At 37.7% G+C, this 19,614-nt stretch overlaps 1 long non-coding RNA gene across 1 annotated transcript; it reads right to left on the bottom strand.

Moving 5' to 3' along the window:
* Window positions 1-1,269: 1,269 nt before the first annotated feature.
* LOC121063278 lies at window positions 1,270-10,935 on the bottom strand. The gene is made up of 3 exons (XR_005815945.1): window positions 10,900-10,935; window positions 4,701-4,704; window positions 1,270-1,404 (listed from the first exon to the last, which is right to left on the bottom strand). It is a non-coding gene; the product is annotated as an uncharacterized LOC121063278 (long non-coding RNA).
* Window positions 10,936-19,614: the final 8,679 nt, after the last annotated feature.

Raw genomic sequence — 19,614 nt, 5'->3', positions numbered from 1 at the left:
TAGTATGTAACACAGAGAATGCAAATGAAAACAAAAGATTTTTGTTACAGACTTGATTCTAGGCTTTTTGAAGAAATGAGAACTACAGTGAGAGTTAATATAATCACCTTCTACATGTAGACTGCTACATATTCTTGATTCTTTTTATTCCTTTTCAAAACATTTGAAAAAAAAAATCTTCACGTGTACCTGCAATGCAGTATTTTCAATAATAAAACTACAGAATTTGATTTACTTTGGTACTCATTTCTGCAGCAACACATTTCTTAAAGTTACTCCATTTATGGAGAAAAATGTTTTTAGGGATACTGGCTAACATATGATAAGGTGAAAAAGTGGCTTATCTCTCACAAGGAGTACAATTCTAAAGATTAATTAACAAATTAACAGTGCTTATAAGAACACCAAATTGCTTCATTTGCTTTGTAAAAACATTTTTTTGTGCCCCGGGGTGGGGGGTGGGGGTGGGGGGGGAGGAGGGATGGGACGGACGGACACTGAAAAGAAGACAATATTGGATTTTTAGTCATGCAATAAGTGGATTAAAGATTAGCAGTAAGCTATCTAAACACATGCATTTCAGACGTTTGAGTAAACCATTTGATAGTGCTCTGAGCAAATGAAGTATATAATTCTAGTTTTAAGTTCTTTACTAGATAATTGTTTTGCACTCTCTAGAATTCCTTATTATGCTAGGTTTTTATCAATTCACTCAATAATTAATAATATTCCTGGAGAAAAGATGGCAGGTTATTCCAAACAATAGGACAAAATAAAAACCTTCCTGGCTGTAAATTCTCTTGTAAACTTCTCGTAGTTTCCCCATTCTGTTTTCTACTTACCTGCCAATAATGACAACGAAGTACTATAAATAATGTACTGAAAAATATTATTACATTAAGAAGATTATACAGATATTTTCTGGTTATCTAGTTTGAAGTCCAGCCCAACGGAAACAAATAGAAATCTGGATGTTCTCTTTGAGAAATTGTAATGAAGTTTTATGGACCGTGTATCCCCCCAACATAGCAGGAATATTAACAGTGATGTCAGCACTTTGTGATCCCAGACACATTTAACATTAAAGTTAATTGCTGTGGTTTTGTTAGAGATGAAGTTAAACAATAAAGAATTGCATAGGGAGAAGAGAAACGTATAAAGTCTAGCTTCATGTGTGGTGTTTTAAGCATGGTACAACTCATTCTTTTTTTAATAACATAACATGTTGATATGAGCAGAGGAGATTCAGAAGGCAAATTAGAATCATAGAATCATTAAGGTTGGAAAAGACCTCCAAGATCATCTGGTCCAACCATCACTCTACTACTAATGTCACCCACTAAACCATGTCCCTAAGCACCACATCCAACTTTTCCTTAAACATCTCCAGAGACAGTGACTCCACTGGACAACCCATTCCAATGCCTGACTACTCTTTCTGAGAATAAATTAAAATATGATCTCCTCCTTTTTTATCTACTGGTTTGTATTTCTACTAGGTAGAGGTAGAAATGAATATGCCACCAGAATTCCACTGTCATAGAAATTGTACTTTTCTTTCCTAGCTTTGTTTATGAAATATAAATGTCTATGACTAGGTTTATAATAAGCAATCCTGTAATAAGCAAGATGAGTTTTAAATAACAGTACTGAAAACATATTTATCACCAAATTACTGGAATTTAGAACAGTTATTGGAGAGTGATTTACTACTGGCAACAGATTAAGTATATTAAGTAGGGTATATCATAAAAATAACAATAATAATAAAAAACACTTCTTTACAACTTGGTCCATACCCACTAAAATTAATAGAAGTGTCTTCAGTGAAATTAGTTTTCCTACTGTTAAAAGCAAGGAAGATTTATTTCATGTGTCCATCTTACATACTTTACTTCTTCTTAAAGGGTTCAAAATAAGTAGAACCAAGAAAACAGAAAAAAAAATGCATTTAAGTGTCTCGATTCACTCTTTTCAAGACCACAGAGTACTGTGGGGCTTTCATGTGAAGTGTAACATGGCTATACTCTATTTGTCTCTGAAGTTATTACAGAGATTAGTAAAATAGAAAGAATTCAAGATCTGTAGAGTGCTTGTGCTCTCTGTGATGTTTCTAGTACTCTCTGGTGTTTCTAATATTCTGTGTTGAACAGGACCATAGACTAACCAGTAGTATAAAATACCTATACCAGAACATAGGTTTTTGATAACTATATTCTTTGGTATATAGGTATCAAATAAGATATCCTTTTCTTCTTTCATGTAATAACTGAATAAATAATATTATACACTGAGATCCAGATTTGTAATCCATTTTATATCTTCCTTTTCCATGAAATGAAATGATATTCTGACTCTGGAGAAAGATGCTATTGTTTTTCTACATGTGCTATTTTTCACAATCATACATGAGGACATCCTTTAGTTGTGTTAACAAGTATTTTATACATGAGCGAAATCCCAGCACAAAACAAAATAGTCATAGCACTCCGTATGAACAAAATATTTATTTTCTATGTTGGAAATATTAATATGGTTCTGTATTAATTATTTATTTTCCAGGCAGCTTGGCAGGACGATTTTACACTTCAAATGTTTTGATTATTTTAGTCCAACCTTGAATACTCATTTGCTTCTTACTTTTGAGGAAAGGGAAAGATCTGTACCCATGAGCCAACAAGAAATAACATATTACTAATGATGATAATAATAATAAAGTTGATTTGACAAAGCATTTTCTTTTGTCTATAAAATTATTTTTGTAATTCTGATATACAGCTTTTATAAATTATTTTTTTACTTTTTACCATAAGAAGGCATTCCAAAATTAACAGAGATTTTCCTAAATAACAGCATAGCAAGCAAAACAGAAAGATTTTTGTTTTTGCTAAAACTGAAAATAAACTAGGAATAGTTTAATTGAATTTCATCAGCTACTATATAATTATAAAATAAATAATTACAGTTTATCACAATTCAGTTTTGTGTGTGCTAAAGTAGAACAACCTATGTGAAAAATACACTGTGTATACAACTTTCAAAGTTTAGTAAAATGTGACTTTTTCCATCTGTCTTCCAAAACTAATAAAAGTATACCTATGGCTACATTAAAAAAGAAAAAATGCAAACTACCATCTATTGTACCATCTGTGGAACAAAAATAAATAAATAAATAAATAAATCCTTCAGCTTTATTTTTCTTCTACACTTAGCTCATTGATTAACCTATCCTTAAGAAAGAGCTTAGGTTTCTTTTATTTTTTATTATAGTTGTATGCAACATTTTTTTTTCAAATCTTATGAAAAGTAAGACAGTGATGCTTGTCACTACTTGCATGACAAGTCTGTAACTAAAGCATTTGTCCACAAAATTTCAGTCCAAGATCAGCAACATGTTCTGACTTTCAGATCAGTGCACTAGAATGGAGAGATCAGCTGCCCTTGTCTTTATGGGGAACTTCAGCTTGCTAGATGTCAACTTGGAATATCACACAGCTGAGACAAACAAGTCCAGGAGATTTCTGAAGATCCTTGATGATAAATTCTTGGTACAGGTACTAAGAGAGTTGACTGAGAAAGGTGCCCTCCTAGACCTGTTTCTTGTAAACGGGGAGGGTCTTGTAGATGAAGTAGTGACCACCTTGGCCATAGTAACCATGAGGTAGATGAATTCAAAATTTTTGGTGCTAGGAGAAAACTGTTACCTAAACTTCAACCCTGGATTTAGGGGGAGTAGACTTCAGACTTCTCAGGGAACTAGTTAGTGAGGTCCCCTGGGAAACTGCTTTTGAAGACATTGGGATCCATCAGTGCTGGTCAGTTTTTAAGCACCACCTCCTAAGAACATAGAACAGGCAATTCCAAAATGTCAGAAGTCAAGCAGGAGGAGCAGAAGGAGGGCTTGGCTGAGCACAGATCTTCAACAGCTTAGGCAGAAAAAAAAAAAATATATATATATATATATACAGTCTTGGAAAGCAAGGTCAGGCAACATGTGAGGACTACTGGGATGCTGCTCACCTTTGTAAAAAGAGAATCTGGATGGCCAAAGCTCAATTAGAGTTGAAGCTAGCCATTAATGTGGGGGACAATAAAAGAGGTTTGTTAAAGTATGTTAATGGGAAAAGGAGGACCAGAGCAAACATTGATCTGACACTTGATGAGGATGGTCACCTAACAAACAGGGACATAGACAAAGCAGAGATGTTTACTGCATTTTTTTGCCTCTGTCTTCAACACCAGTGATGGGTTCTGGGACTCCAGCTGCCTTGAGTTGGAGGACTGTGACAGTGGGTCATCCTCCAGTCATCCTTGAATATGTGCGGGATTTGCTACTCCACCTGGATTCATATAAGTCCTTGGGGACTGATGGGATTCATCCCAGGGTGCTCAGAGAGCTGGCTGATGTTGTTGTGGGACCTCTCAATTATTTTTCAATGGTCTTGGGTATCTGGAAAGGTCGCAGTTGTCTGGAAGCTGGCAACTGTGGTCCTAATTTTCAAGAAGGACAAGAAAGAACATCCTAGCAATTACAGATCTGTCAGTCTCACTTCAGTGCCTGGTGAAATTATGGAGATTATTCTAGGAGTTACTGAAAAAAAAACCAACCTGAAAGACAATGCAGTCATTGGTCAGAGCCAGCATGGGTTCACAAGGAGAAGATCATGTCTAACAAATTTAATTTCCTTTTACAAGACCACCCATCTAGTTGACCAAAGGAAACCAGTTAATGTAATCTTTCTGGATTTCAGTAAAGCTTTTGATACTGTCTCTCACAGTATTCTTCTGGACAAAATGACCAGAATACAGTTAGATAAAAGCATAATAAGATGGTTGAACAATTGGCTGAAGGGTCAGGCCCAAAGGGTCCTTGTAAATGGGGTTACATCAGGATGGTGACCTGTCACTAGTGGGATACCCCAGGGTTCCATGTTAGGAACAGTCCTCTTCAATGTTTTCATAAACAATTTGGATGAAGGACTTGAAGTTTTTTTCAGAAAGTTTGCAGGCAATACCAAATTGGGTGGAGCTGTTGACTCCATTGAGGGTTGTGAGGCCTTGCAGAGAGATCTGGACAAGTTAGAGAGCTGGGCAATCACCAACAACATAAAGTTTAACAAGAGCAAGTGATGGATTCTGCACCTGGGAAGGGGCGAAACTGGTTATACATACAGACTGGCAGACAAGATGCTGATCATCCCCACAGAAAGGGATCGGGAGGGTTGATCAACAGCAGGCCAGCATGAGCCAGCAGTGTGCCTTGGCAGTCAGGAGGGTCAACCGTATCCTGGGGTGCATGAAGAACAGCATTGCTAGCCAGTCAAGGGAAGTGATTGTCCTGCTCTACTCTGCACTGGTGTGGCCTCAGCTTGAGCACTGTGTGCAGTTTTGGACACCACAGTAAAAGAAAGCTATAAAACTGTTAGAGAGCATCCAAAGGAGGGCAACAAAGATGTTATAGGTTCTAGAGGGGAAGATGTATGAGGAGCAGCTGAAGTCACTTGGATTGTTCAGCCTGGAGAAGAGGAAACTAAGGGGAGACCTCATTGTGGTCCACAGCTTCCTCATGAGGGGGGAACAGAGAGGCAGGTGCTGATCTCTTTTCTTTGGTGACCTGCGACAGGACCCAAGGGAACAGCATAGAGCTGTGACAGGGGAGTTTCAGGCTGGGTTTCAGGAAAAGGCTTTTCACCAAGAGGGTGGTCAGGCACTGGAGCAAGCTCCCCAGGGAAGTGGTCATGGTGCTTAGCCTGACAGAATTCAAGAAGCATTTTGACAATGCTCTACGACACATGATCTTATTTTTATTTTTTTTTTTAAATAAAATAAATTTTTGACCCCCCGGTCAAAAAAAGAAAAAAAAAAAAAAAAAACACAGAACTCTTAGGCACTTATCTGAAGTGAAGTGACTGCCCTTAGCCAGAGCTTTTAGGTAAGTTTTAAGTTCCTATAGTTTAGTAGGATCTAGACCCTTTTAAATATTACATATGCATAACAAACATTCAGTGACTGACAAGAGAAGATACATTAATGTGCATACTTAGTATAACTATGTATAACTCGTGGCCTAAAGCACAGCTCATCTTTTTATATAAAAATGCTAAGTTCTCTTGGAAAGGGAAGCGTTTTTGGGAGAAAAATTGATTAACTTTAATCAAGTTCCTACCAACAGTTTTTCTTCTCCTTCTTTCTCCTTCTCCTTCTCCTTCTCCTTCTCCTTCTCCTTCTCCTTCTCCTTCTCCTTCTCCTTCTCCTTCTCCTTCTCCTTCTCCTTCTCCTTCTCCTTCTCCTTATCCTTATCCTCATCCTTATCCTTATCCTTATCCTCATCCTTATCCTTGCCCTCTCTCTCTGTGGGCACCTTTTTACTAGATTAAACCACCATGGTAATGCGAGAGGTTCTTCAGTAATTGTATTGGCACAAATGGCACACAAAAATGTAAGGCTTATTGTTTAAAGAGATATATAAAAAGTAATGACAATAAAATTAGAAAGCAAGAAATTAGTTCACTCTTTCAGAGCCAAACTCAAAATCCATTTTTGAAAAAGCTATTAATTCAGCCGTAATCTGAAGCTCATAAGAGCTCAAAATTTCTAAGATGGAAATATTTATTAGACAGCTCAATATAGACCAAGCATTTTTCAATTCCTTTTCTTGCTGTTTTTTCCCAAATGTCTCCATTTTGGCCAGCTGAGCTTTTGGAAGATGACACCAAGGAAAGACTGGAGGTCAAGGAATGGCAATCATGTCTGAACAATTCAGAATGGAGCAGTAACTGTAATGATGCTTCCCATAAGTGAGAAGACTGGGCTAGAGCTCATTCAGAGACCTTTGTCTAGTGCTGAACTGTGCAGTTTAAATCTTCTGCAAGCCATTTTCCTATTAAAAATATCCAGATCCAAAGTTTTATTGCTTTCTGAGTTGACAGGATTTGCTACTTATTTTGGAAAAGTTGTGGAATTTTTGCTTTGGAAATGTAGATAATGTTTTCTTTCTAGTGATTTAAACTGGCAACAAAACATGGCTGTAAGTATGTAACAAGGATTAGTTCACCCTTTTGATCCTCTGAGAGCTAATGTGGCAAAAGCACTTTTAAAATCAAATTGTCTCCAGCAACTTCAATCAATCAATTTAAAGTGCTTTTATTTATAACCTGCATTTAATTTTCCTCCTGTAGGCAAATGAAAAATAAATCTATTGGAGGCTAAAGAGGTTTGTGAGCCTGCCCTCTCTCATTAAGAACTTTATTCCAAAGTTATTTATGATACCTCTCCTTCCCCTTCTCTATTAAGAAAAACTTATACTATTAACTATTTTCTTGTGGGTTTGTTTGTTTGTTTTTGTTTTCTTCCCAGTCACCCTTCATTGCTGAGAAAACTAAAGAGCCCTTAGTCTGTAACTCCAGAAAGCACTGTCTACAGACTTGTAACCAAAACATAGGCCTGTGATGTCTGTAAAATATAAATACACTAGTTAAGATACAAAAAAAATGAGCTTGTCTTGAACTCAAATAAAACAGTACATAGAATCACAGAATATTTTATGTTGGAAAATTCCTCTAAGACCATCAAGATCAACCATTAACCTAACACTGCCAAGTCTATCACTAAACCTTGTCCCTAAGCATCACATATACATGTCTTTTAAATACCGACGGGGATGATGACTCAACTACTTCTCTGGGCAGCCTGTTTCAATGTTTCACAACCCTTTCGGGAAAAAAAAAAAATCCTAATATCCAACCTAAACCTTCCCTGGTGCAACTGAGGTCATTCCTTTTGTCCTGTCATGACAAAGAAGGGAGAAGAGACTGACTGCTGCCTCACTACAACCACCTCTGAGGTAGTTATAGAAAGCAATAAGGTCTCTCTTGAGCCTCCTTTTCTGTTGGCTAAATACGGTTCCCTCAACCATTCCTCATAAGACTTGTTCTCTAGAACCTTCACCATCTTTGTTACCCTTCTTTGTACACTCCAGCACCTTGATGTCTTTCTTGTAGTTAGGGGATGAAAACTGAGCACATTATTCAAGGTGTGGCCTCCCTGGTGCCACTTACAAAGAGACAATCACTTCCCTAGTCCTGCTGGCCACACTATTTCTGATACAAGACAGGATGACATTGGCTTTCTTGGCCACCCTGGTCACATTGATGGCTCATGTTCAGCCAGCTGTTGACCAGCGCCCCCCCGGTCCTATTCTGCTGGGTAGCTTTCCAGCCACTCTTCCTCCAGCCTGTAGCATTGCATGGGATTGTTGTGCCCCAGTTGCAGGCCCCAGCACTTAGTCTTTTGAGCCTCATTTAATCAGCCTTGGCCCATTGGTCCAGCCTACCCAGATCCCTCTGTGGATCCTTACTACCCATCAACATTCCCACCTAACTTGGTGCTGTCTAAAAAACTTAATGAGGGTACACTTTATTGCTTTATCCAGATCATTGTTAAAGATATTAAAGAGAATTGTTCCCAAAACTGGGGGGGAGGGGGGGGGGAAGGGGGAGGGGCACTCCACTTGTGACAGGCCTCCAAATGGACTTCATTCACCACAGCTGTTTTTCTTTATCCAGCAAGGTGTATGACCATCCAAGTCATGACCAGCCATTTTCCCCAGGAGAATGCTGTGGGATACAGTGTGAAAATCTTTACTAAAGCCTAGGTAGACAACAGCTTTCCCCTTATCCACTAAGTGGGTCACCTTGTCAAAGAAAGAGATCAGGTTTGTCAGTCAGGACCTGCCTCTGATAAAACCACGTTGACTGGGCCTGATCACCTTGTTCTGTATATCCCACATGGTGGGACTCAAGGCAATCTGCTCTATAATCTTCCCCCATCAACAAAGTCAGACTGACAGGCCTGTGGTACCCCAGATTGTCCTTCCTATCCTTTTTGTAGATGAGAGTCACATTTGTTAGCCTCCAGCCACCTCAGACCTCCCCAGTAGCCAGGACTGTTAATAAATGATGGAAAGCAGCCTGGTGAGCACTTCTGACAGCTCTCTCAGTACCCTTGGGTGGATCCGCTCTGGCCCCATAGACTTCTGTGCATCTAAATGGATTAACAGGTCACTATTTTCTCTTGGATTATAAAGGCTTCATTCTGCTCCCTGTCTCTGGAAAGATCAGGGGGCTGGGTACCCAGAGACCAAGTGATCTTACTGCTAAAGAATGAGGCAAAGAAGGCATTGAGTACCTCAGCCTTTTCCACATCTTTTGTCACTATGTTTCCCCCCACAACCAATAAAGGATAAAGATTCTCCTTAGTCTTTCTTTTGTTACTAATGCATTTCTAGAAGTATTTTATATTGTCTTCAATGGCAGTAGCCAAATCAAGATCCAAGGGAAGTCCCTCTTAATAATAAAAAAATAAAAGGGAGCCCTTCTGTGTAAGAAGGGCTTTGTCTCTTCTAATTTACTCCCTGAATACATAGCCTTATGACATATTTATAGTCCTCTTGAGTGGCCTGCCCGTTCTTTCAAAGGCCATAATTTTTTTTTCCTTTTTTTTTTCTTTTTTTTTCTCTGAGCCAAAGTTCTCTGTTCAGGCAGACCTGTCTTCTTCCCCGCTGGCTCATCTTTTGGCACGTGGGGACAGCCTGCTCCTCCACCTTTAAAATTTCCTTCTTGAAGAGTGTCCAGCCTTCCTGGATTCCTTTGCCCAGCTCTGTGGTACTGTATACTCCCAGCTAGTTTAGAATATCATTGTTAAATACTAGCAGTTCTATATATGTAGTGATGGCTGAAGATGTGTCATAATTGGCCATAGCATTAAGTGTGTTTATAATGAATGAATTTGGGAGTTTAATTTTGAAGATTAAATCTGGCCTGATTCTTCCAAACACTTCTATCATAGCAACCTTTAATTTCCTCATTGGTACATATTTATCTAAATCTATGTATCTATATCATTTATATCTGTATCTACATCATCTACATCAATATCTATACCAACTATATCTGTGTCTATGTGTATCTACCTATAGCTATAGCTATAGATTTAGATATATAGACTTAAACAGAACTATACAGATATATGTAGTTGCAGAATGCTCTTAATTACCCCATCCTCAGCTTGTGGTAGGCTGGGGTATTAAACATGTTAAACTCCACTGTGCTGGTTCACTGAGTGGAGTGCCTTGAATTTTATGTGAATTATGGTATCTATCACCAAAACTTTTTGCATGGCACAAAGGAAGGGCTGTCTTCCTGGCTCCATGCATATCTTATTTTCGGGAAGTGACATACTTCATGACCACATATATCACTGTTAAGCTTCCAGTCCTGGAAGCCACAAACCTAGAGCATACTCCAGTGGCATGTCTGATGCCAGTATTTATGAGGTATCTCAACTTGACTGAATGGAAGAGATGAGGAGGAAGTCAAGCAATGCATCAACAGTTAAAGAAAGAGTAAAGAAAAGGGGAACTGTTGATGGCTGTGGAGAGGGAATGTTGAAAGACAATCAGTATGTCTAAGGCTGGAGACAGAGAAGGAAAACTGTTTGAGAAAACATGAAAATAGTTTTATGTGTTTTAAAATGGTACTGGTATGTATGCTTTTGTAAATTGTTCCTCTCTTAGAACTAGAACCAACACTAAGTGATTTCAGGAACTAAAAGATTCCACTTGTATCTGTTTTGATTAAAGGAGTCCCTGCTGACCTCACAGAGGTGATGTACCTAGACCTAGAAGATGGTAATTGTACACAAAGATATCTGATCTGCAATCTGAATTAATTTCTTACTGCTTTTCATAGAATCATAGAATGTCTTGTGTTGGAAGGGACCTCAAAGATCATCTAGTTCCAACCCCCCTGCCTTAGGCATGGATGACACCTGCTAGATCAGGTTGCTCAGGGCCTCATCTAACCTGGTCTTGAACACCTCCAGGGATGGGGCATCCACAACCTCTCTGGGCAACCTGTTCCAGTGCCTCACCACCCTCTGAGTGAAGAATTTCCTCTTAACCTCTAATCTAAATTTCTCCTCTTTTAGTTTAAAACCTTTCCCCATCATCCTGTCATTATCTGATTAAGCAGAGTCGCTCTCCATCTTTTTTATAAGTCCCCTTTAAGTACTGAAAAGCCACAATGAGGTCACCTTCTTTTCTTTATGCTGAACATCTCCAGCTCTCTCAGCCTTCCTTCATAGGAGAGGTACTCCAGCCCCTTGATCATCTTTGTGGCACTCCTCTGGACCCACTCTAACAGATCAACATCCTTTTTGTGGTGGGTGCTCCAGACCTGGACACAGTGGGACCTCACATGGGCAGAGTAGATGGGGACAGTCACCTGCCTTGACCTGCTGGACACTCCTCTTTTGATGCAGCCCAGGATGCACTACTTACTCATGTTGAGCTTTTCATCCACCAGAACCCCTAAGCCATTCTCTGCAGGGCTGCTCTAAATGAATTCTCCCAGGCCGTACTCATGTTTGGGATTGCCCCAGCTCAGGTTCAGCACCTTGCACTTGGACTTGTTGAACCTCATGAGATTCATGAGATTCATACCGTTTGGATGGCATCCCTTTCTTCTATTGTATCAACCACACCACTCAGCTTAGTGACATCTGAAAATTTGCTAAGGGTGCACTCAATCTCACTGTCTATGTCGCTGATAAAGATATTAAATAGTACTGGTTCCAGGACAGACCCTAGAGGCACAACCCTCATCACCGGCCTCCACCTGGACATGAAGCCATCGACCACCACTTTCTGCATGAGACCTTCAAGCCAACTCCTTATCTACTGAATATCCCACCCATCAAAGCCATCTCTCTCCAATTTGGAGACAAGGATGTTATGTGGGACCATGTCAAAGGCCTTACATAAGTCCAGATAGATGACGTTGGTCAGTCTTCCTCTATCAACAGATGTAGTCACTCCATTGTAGAAAGCCACCAGATTGGTCAGGCATGATTAACCCTTGGTGAAGCCATGCTGTCTGTCTTGGATCACCTCTTTGTCTTGCATGTGCCTCGACATTGCTTCCAGGAGGATCTTTCTCATGATCTTGCCAGGCACAGAATTGAGGCTCACCGGTCTGTAGTTCTCTGGGTCCTCCTTTCTACCCCTTTTAAAAAAGGAAGAGATCTTTCCCTTTTTCCAGTCACCAGGGACTTCGCCTGACTGCCAGGACTTTTCAAAGATGATGGAAAGGAGGTGCTATTCTGCAGGAGCTGACCTTAAAGCCTGTATGGTTGATCAAGTAGAAACACAGGAGAGTTGGGGGAGGACAAGAGTTGGGGGAGGACAGGGTCAATAAATCTCTTCTCTGCAAAGCACTTAGAAGATTGTGATCTGATCCTGGCTGAAAAGATCTGTTGTTGTGATTTAACCATGGCAGGCATTTAATTATCACACAGCTGCTTGCTCAGTCTCCATAGGTGGATAGGGTAGAGAATCAGAAAGTAAAACTGGGAACTCATGGGTTGAGATAGATAAAGACCTACATTTTACTAGGTAAAGCCAAAGCCACACATGCAAGTAAAGAAAACAAGGAATTCACTCACAGGCAGATGTTCAGTCACTTCTAGGAAAGCATGGATCATCACAAATAGTGGTTTCTTGGGAAGACATATACCATCACTCTGAACATCCTCCTTCTTCCTCCTTCTTTCCCTTAGCTTTTACTGTTGAGCATGATGTCAGATGGATTATCCTTTTGGTTGGTTCGGGTCAGGTGATATGGCTTTGTTCCCCCTCAACGTCTCATGCAACCCCAGTTTCCTCGGTGGCAAGACATCTAGAGAAGCAGAAAAGTTCTTGACTGTGTAAACAGTACTCTGCAACAATGAAAAATATCAGTGTGTTATCACCACTATCCTCATCAAAAACAAACACACACACACACACACAAAAAAAACAACTTAACAGCATCATATGAGCCTCTGGGTGGAAACTCTATCCCAGCCAAAACCATTACACCTGCATTTTTTAACATCATCATCCATGTGTAAGAGCTGTCAATAGCTCTTAATAACTATAACAACTTATAATAACTTAATAACTATATAATGACTCTTAATAATTCTTAATAACTCTATTAATAGCTATATTATTGTCCATTAAACTGACCTAGCTCTCTAAAATAAAAAAGTAGCAGTTCTTTACACAGATATAGACCCTGCTGGATGTCATTTGAATAGTATATGGATACCCTGAAAGCTGTACTGGGTTTGGCTGGGATGGAGTTAATTTTCCCTGCAGCAGTCCATACAGTGCTGTGCTCTGCACTTGTAGCTAGAACAGCACTGGTATCACACCAGTGTTTTGTCTATTGCTGAGCAATGCTGATATAGCATCAGGACTCCCTCCAAACCCCCATATTACCATGTGATGTAACAAAGCAATAAAAGGTGGGAAAGTGAGGGGGAGGAAGGGGGGTGGGGGTGGGGGTGCTCTAATTATGAAGACATCTATCCTCCCAAACAACCGCTACACATATTGAAGCCCTGCTTCCACGGGGCTGAAAGTGGCCAAACATCGCTTGTTAATGGGAAGTAGAGAATATACATTTTTTCTCTTTCTGTGCTTCTGCATGGCCTTTGCTTGTGTTTTTTTTTTTTGTTTGTTTGTTTGTTTTGTTTGTTTGTTTTTTGTTTGTTTGTTTGTTTGCTTGTTTTCCCTCTTTCTTTTCCCTTTAATTAAATTATCTTTATCTCAAACCTTATCTCAAACCTTTTTCTTCTTCCCAGCATGCTCTCTTCTCCCCTTCTTCTTGTGAGGAGGGAAAACAAGAGAGTGGTTGTAGTGGAGTTTAGCTGCCCAGCAAAGTAAAACCATTACACTCACAAAGAAAATAAAGAATTAATTCGCTACTTCCCATTGGCAAGCAGATGTTCAGACACTTCTAGGAAAGCAGGGCTTATTAGAAGTTTTCTTATTGTTGAGTATGATGTCAGATAGACCAGAACATCCCTTTGGTCAGTTGGTGTCAGCTGTGCTGGCTCTGTCCCCTCCCAGCTTCTTGTGTACAGCTAGCCTACTTGCTGGCAGAGCAGTATAAGCAAAAACAGAACAAACAAACAAACAAACAAACAACAACAAAGTAATTCTGTATAAGTTGTATTCAGAAACAGCTAAAACATTAATGTGTTATCACCACTACTTTCATCAAAAATCCAAAACACAGCATCATACAGGACCTCTGGGAAGAAAATAAACTCTATTCCAGCCAAAGCCAGGACAGCCACCTAGAGCCAAATGCCAAAAACAACGTCCAGAAAGGAGTGGACTTTTTATATTTCTACTGTATAAACTTCTGTAGTGTGTAGATAACACATTTTATATATATACTTTTAATTCTGTATGAGTATTTAGAGAAAATATTCTTCATTAGCCACATATAAAAGCCTTACAAACATTTAAAATAAAAACTTTTGAATAGAACACTAAATACAGTGAATTAGGTTTTTGCATGGTGCAGAACAATATAATATTTATTCATCTATTCCAAACATTTGAAATTATGAATCCTTTTCTATTGGTCATTTTTTTAAATTTATTTTTATTTTATTTTTAAGGAAAAGCGTATTCTAAGATGAGTTTAATTAAACAGGGAAAAAACAATTGGTGAAAAATGATAAAATGATGAGGATTATCTCTTAATGCATACACTGTTTCTGATGAGATTTACACAATTCTTTGCCTTTGTTTATCAAGTCAGATTATTATTATTTCTCTGCTGAATTTCCTTGTAGGAAATCAGCTGTATCTGTTGCAGTGGAGATAGGTCAAAATATTTTACAAATCCATTTACAAGAAGAAATACAAGCAGTAAATAGTTTAATAGAAATGTTTATTGATGTGGCTAACAAAATCCTCTTACTTTACATTTTTTCTTTTACTTTTAAATTTGTTAAATAATTACTTAAAGTACTTCATTTACTAATATGTTGGTGACATATGTTATTCAAACATATGTTGACCAGTACAGGCAAACTTAGCCCAAAACCTACTTTTCAGTTTTCTAGTGTATTTGAAATGTTTACTTGTTGTTGACTGGCATGTACGTCCCAGCCCTGATGTTATTAGGGCTGGATGTTAATATTATAAATATTAAATAATAAAGCTGATGTTAATATTATAAATATTAATAGGTCTGGTTTTTTGATTGATTGCTTATTATAAAGTGGTCAGCAGGTTCTGTACAAGCATTTTAAGTACATACACGCTATGCAAATTACCTTCCTAAGCCAGTAGCAGGTTTAACTGGGTTTAACTGTATTCACATCTAGAAAATTTGTAACTTATAGCCTCCCCCCCCCCCCCCCCCCCCCCCCCAATCACTCTTCTCATTTTATCTACTTCAGATATTGCTTGCTGTCAGATTCAATGATAATATGAACTAAGGTTTAGTGTAGGTGGAATTGTCATTGCAGGTTTTCCATATTTGACATTTTTTTCATTTTTTTCTTCTCTTGAATATAGAAAGTGATAAATTATTAGAGAGAGAGAGAGAGAGAGAGAGAGAGAGAATCTCTCTGCATGATCCCCAGTACAAAAGAGACAGGGATCTCCTGGGAAGAGTCTAGCAGAGGACCACAAAGATGATACGGGCCTGGAGCATCTTCCCTATGAGAAAAGGTTGAGAGACCTGGGTCTGTTAGGCCTTGAGAAAAGAGGACTGAGAGAGGATCTTACCAATGTTTACAAATATCTTAAGTGTGGGAGACAGAGGAATTTGGCCAACCCTTTTTCAGTGGTTTATGGGGATAAGATAAGGGGCAAGGGACACAAAATGGAGCACAGGAAGTTGTGCACCAACATGAGAAAGAACTTCTTCACAGTGAGGGTGACGGAGCACTGGAACAGACTGCCCAGGGTGGTAGTTGAGTCTCCTTCTCTGGAGATATTCAAGGCCTGTCTGGACGCCTATCTGGGCAACCTGCTCTAGGGAACCTGCTTTGGCAGGGGGGTTGGACCGCATGACCTCTTCAGGTCCCTTCCAACCCCTACTATTGTGTATCACTGTGATTGAATCACTGTGATTCTGTGATTCTCTGATACTTCATACCAAAATGAGATTGCGAGAGGTTATATTCTATAGCATGCCTTCCTACAAACTAAAGCACAATAAGCATATAATTTGGATTGTTTTTCCACTGCTCAACATTTCTCAAAGTTCAGGAAAGAACTTTGTATGCCTATATATGCATTATAGTTTTTGTTTGTTTGTTTATTTGTTTGTTTTTGTTTGTTTAATTAAATATTAATCTTTCTGCCTTTTGGGAAGGAAAACAAATGGTGTAAAAATATGAATATTATCTTCTCTCTTTTTATTTTATTTTATTTATTTCAAAGATTAATGTAAGAAAGCAACCCGCCTCATAAGTCCAAAAGTAAACATATTTGGTGAGACTTTTGTTTTGCCTTTAAATGGAAACCATAACTTGTGTGCAATATCACTTAATCTGCTTTTCTTCTGAAATCAACATCCATACATTAGTGATTTCATCCAGGAAAACTGGAGAAATAAAAAAAGTATAACTTTCTTTTCAGCAGTATCTGCCTGTAAGTAATCAAACTACAGGGAAACAAACAAACAAATAGAACAACTTAGTTGTTCCTTTTTTTGTTTGTTTGTTTGTTTTTGGTTTTTTTTGAGATCAGGAGAGATTAAATTAGACTAGATAAATGATACAATTTGATAGATTTTTCATGCTTCCCACAATTATTAGTAAAAACAGCAAAGGGGGTTCTCTTCTCCCCTCTGGAGACAGGAAGAGAGCCAATTATGTAGCAGAAAACTGACAAAGGATGACTTTCTCTATGTAAGTTACATGGAAAAAATATGTATTCATTGCTTATTATATTCCCTGAACTTTGAGCAAGAAACCAACAGTACACCAGTTCTTATATAGTACCAAGAAGTACTCAGTTTGCGTTATAGTATACAGTTTTCATAATAGTTCATGATCACGTCTCTGCTTTTGTTATCATCATGGATTAGTCAACTTTTCTTCTTATTTCTGTTTAGGGACAAATTGCTACATGTTGCCTCACTTTCCCAGTGAAGGAAATGGACTCAAGAAACTCTCTTGCTGATGATACTGTTTTGGCTCTCTGAAGGTTGAATTCCCTCAGATATTTGCAAATACCCCATCATCTTAATGAACATAACAGTCTAATTTCAGAAGAAAGGGGTGGAGAGAGATATGTAACACTCTTTTACTTCCAAGTTGTCTTCCAGACAGACTGAATGTACTGGTCATAAATTCATTTCAATTCTTGAATATACTCAAACATACCGTTATACTTGGATTAATGTAATCATCTTCATATGTTAGCTGGACAGAAATCTAAGTGAAGAAACAGGTAAAAATACTTTCTTATCTGTGGCTTCATAACTATTTGTGGAAATCTTCTAAATAGATGGACTATGGATCAGAAAACCATAGTGAAAAATGCTCTTGTGAGAGTGAATCTAATTTGACTCTCAGTAAAGAAAAAAGGAATGAAGGAAAAAAATAATATATGCATATATATATATTAGCAACTGAAAGTATCTAGGTATCTTGTAGCTTATAGGAGAGTGTGTGTGTGATAGCTATATATATCTATATTTCCTAAAACATTTTATGTTTATATGTATAATATAGTGTCTTTTTAGATATACATTTTTCACAAGCATAATCTCACCATATCTTACTTCACATCTCCCTTGCCTCTTCAAACCATATTTCTTTACACGTTCTGGCAGATGTCATGCCCAAAGTCAATGAAAAATTTAGTAAATTGATACTTCAGATCCCAGTCCTCCAAATAGTTCCATATAGCTGGATAAAAATTTAGGTACTGTATGATGTTTTAAATGACATAACTGCTGAAAATAAGACTTAGTATATAAGTCTTTATTAGTATAAAATAAATGATGTATACAATAGGAGCACTGCAAAATAAGAAAAAAAAAATGAATATAGGTTCAAACAACAACAACAACAAAGATTAAGCTGTTATTTTGTAAGAGAAAACCCACATACACACACACATGAAGTTAATTTGTGTAATAATTGAGTGGTAGATTCAGAATTTGGCCCAACTCAGTTGTGTGCACAATTTCGAACACATTTTTCAACTATAATGGATGATTCTGATTACATTGGTCTTCTACAGTATTCCACACGTTGCACCTCTATGTTTGTTTTTTTTTTTTTTTCATATCTGTTTTGTTGGGAAGAAAATGGGCTTCAGATGATATAAAACAAGCAGAGCAGAAATATCATTGGCCTGGACTGACAAAAATTTAGTATGACTTGTAGTTCAAAACACAAGGTCATACGTTTAGAAACTAATGGACTGATAAGCAGGTGGTGCTTTCTGGGAACTCATCATAAAAGAATTACATCAGATGAATCATCACAGAATGACTAATGTTGATCACAGGGTAATGAAAAGACAAATTTGATCTTAAAGTGTTTCAGGGAAAGCTTTCTCAGTAGGCAGAAGAAGTATTCCTGTTGGCTCATAAGATACTTATGATATTTCTTCTGGAATACCACATGTTTTTAAGTGACTTAGATTCAGGAAACTAAAAGAGGTGAATATATTTGAAGACATTAAAGTGTGAACAGAAAAAGAGAATAATCTGGTTATGCTAAGAATGACCAGAGATATAAACAGAGATTTTAAGATTTACTAAAAGTGAGGAAAATTAGTGGTTTGGGAATAGATGGGTGTGGATTGTTTGTGAATAAATTTAGGCTAGACATTTACAGTCATTGGAATCATGAGGTTCTGATGTGAGTTTTTGGTGGGAGCACTAGAGTCAAAAAAAAGTTGTCTTGTTTGAAGATGGATCATGACTGATACACCAGAAGGAATATACAGTGTAACTATTCATGGAAGCAGAGATCTGGATTCAGTCAGTCAGGAGTTTTCTTCAAAATACAGCTTTCTAGCCTGAAGTATGAACTAAATTTATATCAGCCTAGTCTTCTAAAACTGTCTTCTGATGCCACCTTTATTTCCAAACTTCCCCAGTTGCTTCTGCAGCATTATAATAGGTTATTTCACCTGCAAATGAGATTCAGAATGCCTAAAAATTGTCAGTACTTTAAATGCTTATGAAGGACTTCACTGAATAAAAAATAGCACCATTTCAGCATTAAAATTCAGAATCAAGTGACACTTCACACTTTAGTCTGTTAATTTTAACAGAGTTATGCTGTTATCTTTAAATATGCAGAACAGAGACAGTGATTTTTGCACATTCTACAGAAACAAGTATGAGATATCTTAATCAGGTATAAAAGTCTATGATAATCTATCCCCTCTTTAATTTTGTTAACATGATACATTAGAGTAATTGATGCTATCATGGATTATCTACATACAGTTCTCATAACAGAACTTGTTGATATATCCATCATTCTTCTAAAATCTACTAATTGTGAACATGCTAAAACAACATTGAAGAAACAGGTTTGCTAAATAAAATAACATTAACCAGAGAGTTTGCAGATTTCTCAGCTCTTAAAATATCTAATCAAGAAAACTACACTGATGCATTTTGGCACCAGAGTTATAAATTATGCATAACACAGCATAACATTAAAGCATTAACATAATTTAACAATACCAATTTATCAGTTGCTAAGTGAAAGAAATAAAAGTGTTATATC

Source organism: Cygnus olor, chromosome 1 (genome assembly GCF_009769625.2).
Source record: "Cygnus olor isolate bCygOlo1 chromosome 1, bCygOlo1.pri.v2, whole genome shotgun sequence".
Lineage (NCBI taxonomy): Eukaryota > Metazoa > Chordata > Aves > Anseriformes > Anatidae > Cygnus > Cygnus olor.
Note: the sequence above shows the minus strand (reverse complement) of the source record. Positions and strands in the feature narration are given on the sequence as shown.